The 6,467-nt window shown below is 43.2% G+C and overlaps 1 pseudogene; it reads right to left on the minus strand.

Moving 5' to 3' along the window:
* Positions 1 to 643: 643 nt before the first annotated feature.
* On the minus strand, positions 644 to 6,091 carry LOC127030775 (olfactory receptor 14A16-like; annotated as a pseudogene).
* Between the last annotated feature and the right edge of the window lie 376 nt (positions 6,092 to 6,467).

A 6,467-nucleotide genomic window follows, 5' to 3' on the forward strand; every position in this document is an offset into this window, starting at 1 on the left:
CCAGTGCATATGAGTTCAGATTCCTGTCCAGAGCGGTCACAATGATGCACTGTGGGATAGCGCCCGGAGGCCAATATCGTCCAATTGCAGCCACATTAACCCTAATTCGAAATGGCAATACTGATTTCAGCGCTACTGTCCTCGTCGGGGAGGATTCCAGATACCAGTATTAAGAACCCTTTATATCTATATAAAGGGCTTCGTTGTGTGGACAGGTGCAGGGTTAATGTGGTTTAAAACTGCTAAATTCTATATAAATTCGTAGTGTAGACCAGACCTCATTTGACTTCAGCGGAGTTACTCCGGCTATTATGAATTCATAAACAGATTGTACACTGTGTTCTCAAGGAGACAGTTTTGTCATCAGTTGATTATATACAAGAATCAGAGGGGTAGCCGTGTTAGTCTGGATCTGTAGAAGCAGCAAACAGTCCTGTGGCACCTTACAGACTAACAGACATATTGGAGCATGAGCTTTCGTGGGTGAATACCCACTTAGCCGGATGCATGTCATGGCACCCACCAAAGCTCATGCTCCAATACATCTGTTGGTCTACAAGGTGCCATGGGACTTTTTGCTGCTTTTATATATTCAAGAAGAAGCTCAGAATGAAGTCTCAATCAAAGTACAATGATGGACATTTTAAATCTTGGTGAATAACCTCCACACAATCAGTTTCTTTAATGCAGCTTTGATCTCTTTGTTCCTCATGCTGTAGATGATCGGATTCATCACCGGAGGCACCAGGGAATAGAGAATACCCATCATGAGATCCAGACCTGATGCTGAGCTGGAGATGGGTTTCAAGTAGGCAAAGAAGCCAGTGCAAAGAAACAAAGAGACCACTGTGAGATGAGGCAGGCAGGTGGAGAAGGCTTTACCCCGGACATGCTCAGAGGGGATTCTCAGCACAGTTTTGAAGATCTGAACATAAGACACAATTATAAAAACAAAACAGTTTAAATTTAAAAACACACTAAAGGCAAGAAGCCCAACCTCACTGAGGTATGAGTCAGAGTAGGCGAGCTTGAGTAGCTGAGGGATTTCACAGAAGAACTGTTTGATGACATTGGACTGGCAGAAGGGTAACCTGAACGTGTTCCCAGTGTGCAGGGCAGAGCAGACAACACCAGTAACCCAGGCACTGGATGCCATTTGGAAACAAGCTCTCCTGTTCATTACTCTCTCTTAGTGCAGTGATTGGCAGATGGCAATGTGTCTGTCGTACACCATAATGGTGAGCAAGGCAAGAGTAGCTGCAGTGAAGAGGAGAAAGAGAAAGATTTGGGTGACACATCCAGGGTAGGAAATCAACCTGGTATTCATGAGGGAATTGGCCATGGATTTGGGGATGGTGATGGAGATGGAGCCGAGATCTAGGACTGACAGATTCACCAGGAAGACATACATGGGGGTGTGAAGATGGTGGTTGAGGGCTATGGCAGTGATGATGAGAAGATTTCCCATCAGGCCTGCCAGGTAAATCACTAGAAACACCACAAAGTGCAAAATCTGCAGCTCCCGAACATCAGAGAATCCCAGGAGAAGGAACTTGGTCAGGGTAGTTCGACTGGACATTTTCTTTCTCAGCTCATTTTGTGATGACTGTGGAGAGAAGAACAAACATGGTGGGGATTACAGTGACAGAAGAAGTGGCCCTGATTCCATGCAGCAATATCTCATGATGTGAATTTCAACAGTGCCCTGCGTTCATCACTGCTATTACTAGTGCTTATCATGCATTTGCAAATTGGCATGGATCCCTTAAAGTCAATGGAGGTGCATCAGTTTGCACCATTTAAAGATCTGACTCAGGATGTGGCTGAATAAAATGCCTTGTGGAGGATGGAGCAAAGTACTATCTCAGTACAACATTCTAGTCAAGCTGGATCCTCTTTTGCTAAGAACAGCAGGCTCTAAGCTTGGGCATGAAACTAAAATGCTAAAATGACAACACTGCCTGATATCCACTTTCCAGGGAAATATGACATAGACTCACTCAGTATCCTGCATGAGAGCTCGCCTGTAGTGATTCCACCACAAGACCACATAGATGGCCTGCTGACTGCTTACGTATTGATTTATGACACAAGATCCCCCTTCCATCTCTGTGTAACAATGGGCTAATAGCATCACTCAGCTACCTCTCTGCTGTGTCATTTACGTCTGTCATTTTATGTCTGTGCGGATCAGTGACCACCAGGAGACTTGGGTTCTTTTCTTGGCTCTGCCACTGACCTGCTGTGTGACCTTGGCCCAATCATTTCCTCTCCCTGTGCCTCTGTTTCCTCTCCATCCCATTCTCAGCCTTGTCTGCTTGGACTGTGAGCTCTGTATGGGATGGGCTGCATCTTGTTTTGTGTATGTTCAGTTCCACCATTTACAACATTTTTGTTTAGCGAGCAGCAGTGTGGGATAGAGGATGCAGCACTAGAGCAGCAGATCTAGGTTCTAATACCATTCACCTCCTCTATGTCCTTGGCTGGGATAAGAGAGACAGGCTTTGGTGGGAGGGCTTCAATTCTCCGTTTTCCATCTAAGACATTAGTATGCTTAATAAATATATTGTGGGCTACCAACTTTGCTGCTTACTCAGTTTTACCATTCAACAAGTGCCCATTTGAAACAGAAATATACACCGTTGCAATAGAGTGACTGGCTTCAAATTTTACTAATAATGTTAATATTCCCAACCTGGTTGAAATCAAAGTTTCCAATCTGGAATATTCAGACAGTTTCTGTTTAAATTATTTCAAAGGAAAACTAGGGTGTGAAGATAGTTGTTGGAGTAAGATGAGACCCTGAAACATAAACACTTATCAGAGGCCCAGTATGAGGCCTAAGGCCTGAACTAAAGTAATAGTCAAGACTTTGCTAACATAAAGCAAAGTTAAGCTGTGAGCCAGAGGCATGCCCTGCTCACAGAAGCTGGCAAGGAAATTGGTTGATGCTGCAAAAACTGACATACCTAAAGGGTACTGGACACCAGCTATCAGAACATACACATACTTGTACATATCACATAAATAACAAGGAACAGGCTGACCCATCCCAATGCAGGGCCAAAAGGGTAACATGATGGATAGAGTTGCTTTGTTTGAACCAATATGTACAAAGTGAGAGGCGGCACCTTACTACGTAGAGGAATTGCACCTTGATACGTCAGGAGTGATGTGTAATTGTTTGTACCTCTGTATAAGAATGCACCTCTGAGTGGATGGCTTTGTCCAGCCTAGGGGGCAGTGGAAAGTCCCGCCACTGACCCAGCTGAATCCATTGTCAGGGACCACATATGTACTGACTAGCAGCACCTTAGCATCGCCTTTGACTTCTATGCTGGGGAAATCTGGAGACTGTGTTTCTCTTCGACAATAAACCTTGCCAACGTGCCTTCGTACCTTACTAGAGTCTGTGGTCATTGGGGGTTCTCTCAGGGTCTACTGTGTCAGCTATCTGCACAGAGCTGCGACAGCACACAGAGGGAACACACACAGATGATTGATATCAACATTGAACAGAGCAGACCACCACACCGGTAGCATCCAACAACAGTAGTCAAGTGCTGTGGCTGAGATGATGAGAAGGAAGGACAAAGACAACAGTCTGGGTTACAGTGACAGAGAGTATGGCCCTGATTTCCCTTAGTAATATCTCATGGTAGGAGTATGAAAGGTGCACATTACTCAGCAGTGCCATTGACTAGGAGAGGTGAATTAACACGAGTGGAAATTGGCATGGCCTCCTTAGTATTGTCGTGGAAAAATAACCACCAACGAGTTGAGTTGATTAGACAGCCTGAGGCTTCTTTATTGATTAATCAGAGAATACATGCATATGCATGGAGAGACGACAAGTCCTCTAGCAAGAGGTAAGTTGCTTTTCCTTACAGCAGAGATACCTGTGCTTATAAAGCCTAAAACCGCAAATTATCATGTGAGCTTATACATCTGTTATTACCTTATTTGGGTGATACATGACATGTTTTTAAAACAATTATTGCAAAAAGAGCTAAAAATTGCTAAGCTTGTTTTTTTTTACTTCCTCTTAGGAAGCTTCTTTTATTGCCAAGACCTTGACACCCCGGTTATCCTTTTATTGCGGTTTGAGCAGCTGTTTCTTAAGCAATTTTGAGGAACTTATGTTTTAAAAATACTTATTGTTTGTTTTGTTAGTTGAGTTATTATGATTTATATTTTATGCTTACATGAGCTACTTAATAACCTATAATGACCCAACAGCTGTTAGTCTTTTTGGCAGTGACGGACTGGTTATTTTAGGGATTTTCCAGTTTTAACCCCATATAGCAGCATTAATTATTTTAGCAGCATTTAGTAATATAATAGTGTTATGATAGTAGTGTTAGGATAGTGTATACTAAAATCAGAGAGTGAGCCTCAGGTGGGTTAGTAATTAATCATTTTTTTACTTTTGCTATATGTTAGTATTATTGAGGCCTAAGGCCTTGACATAATTACGACCCTAATTAAGACCCGGCCTTTTGGGCTGGGAGTTAGTTTTCTTTATTAGTATCCATGGAGCTGCATCAGTTTACAAAGTCTGAAGATCTAGCTTGACAAAATACAGTATGAAGGATGGAGCAAAACACATCCAACCCCATTGATCTGGCCAAGATATTTCCTTTATTGGGGAAATATGCAAACTTGGAAATGTGGAGGTAACATGCTAAAAAGCAAATGCTGCCTGATTTTCAGTTTCTGAGGAAATATGACATGGACTCAGAAAGCATCTCCAATTACAGCTCAGCTGTAAGGACTCGCTGCAACACCATACAGATGGCCTCCTGCCTGTTTCCAGATCTGATTTGTGACACCAGATCCCAGCTGCATTTCCATCTCTGTGTGATGAGGGGCTAATAACATAGTTCAGCTATATCTGTGTTGTGTAATTTCCCTCTGGGACTCTATATCTTTATGGTTCAGTGGCCATCAGGAGACTTAGTTTCTATTCTTGGTTCTGCCATTGACCTGCTGTGTGACCTTGGGCCAGTCACTTCCCCTCCCCGTATCTCTATTTCCCCTCCCTCCTTCCCTCCCTCTCTCTCTCCCTACCTTTTTTCTGTCCTGTCCGCTTCAGTTGTAAACTCTCCAGGACACAGGCTGTGTCTTACTATGTGTGTGTGCTCTCCACCTGTGAAGAGTATTTCTGGTTAGCAGACATCAGTGTGGGACAGAGGCTACAGTGTTAGAACAGGAGATCTGGGGTCTGCCCACATTGCCCTCTTTTATGTCATTGAGCAGAGACAGGCTTTGGCTGGGGACTTCAACTCTCTGTGCCTCAGATTAAAGGTGCCTGCATGTATAAAACATAGTCTGAGGATACTAACCAGGGCTGGCTCCAGGCACCAGAGTAGCAAGCAGATGTCTGGGGCAGCCAATGAAGAGAGGGGTGGCACATGCAGCCATTAGGCCACAATTCAGCGGCGAGGCCATCAAACTGCCACCAAACTGCCGCTGTAGAAGAAGCGGTGGTAGAGCTGCTGCCAATTGAGAATGCGGCTTTTTTTTTTCTGCTTGGGGAGGCAAAAATGCTAGAGACGGCCCTGATGCTAACATTGCTGCTTACTCAGTTTTACCATCCTACATGAATCTCTTTGAAACAGCAATAAATGTGATTGAAATAGAGGGTGTTATTGGACAATATCAGTGCTGGCTTAGTTATAAATTTCTAACCTGAGAAATTCAGATATTTTCTGTTTAAATTATTTCCAAGGAAAACTGGGTTTAAATTGAAAAAAAAGTTTTATAATAGGTCTGTGCTATCCTTAAAAACAACTACAACAATTTTTTTTCAGAACTCTCAGTGAAAATTTTTCAGTTTTCAGTATTTTTACAAGCAATTATTTGGTTCTCAATTCACAAAACCAGAAAATGGTTTGCTTTCTATAACTTCAATGAAAATTAAATTTTTTTATGCTGGAAAAAGTGAACAGCTCTAGAAGTTTGATTGAATGATAGTAAAGATTTTAGAGAGTTCCAATTGTATCTCATAGTTCTAGTATTACATTGGTCCAGTATATTAGCACCCAAAGATATTTAACTGAAATAGAAGACTTACAGTGTTGGTCTTTGTGGAATGTTTCCCAACCTCTGAAGCACCGGACAGTCCACTGGTGGATTCTTTAGTCCTCTTCTATCTGTGCACCTGTCAATAATGCTTCATCACTGTGTTATCCAGCTGCTGTCTCCCAGTCCCTTCACAATATCCCCTGAGTTGCTGGGTCTCTCTGCAGTTCCTAGCAGAGAGAGACCCACTCCACAGATGGATGCTCCCCTCTTTTGGCAGGCTTGGCTGAAAGGTGAAGGATTAAATGGGATTGGGGACTGAAAGCCCCTCCCAGCTCTGAAACTGATCCTGGCTTGTGCAAGATTCAGACACAGTCAGGATGTACCTTGCCTGGAGCTGAATAGCGGAATCTGGTTTCCATGGCTGTGAGTCAGGCTCTGAT

Source organism: Gopherus flavomarginatus, chromosome 11, assembly GCF_025201925.1.
Source record: "Gopherus flavomarginatus isolate rGopFla2 chromosome 11, rGopFla2.mat.asm, whole genome shotgun sequence".
NCBI classification, from domain to species: Eukaryota; Metazoa; Chordata; order Testudines; family Testudinidae; genus Gopherus; species Gopherus flavomarginatus.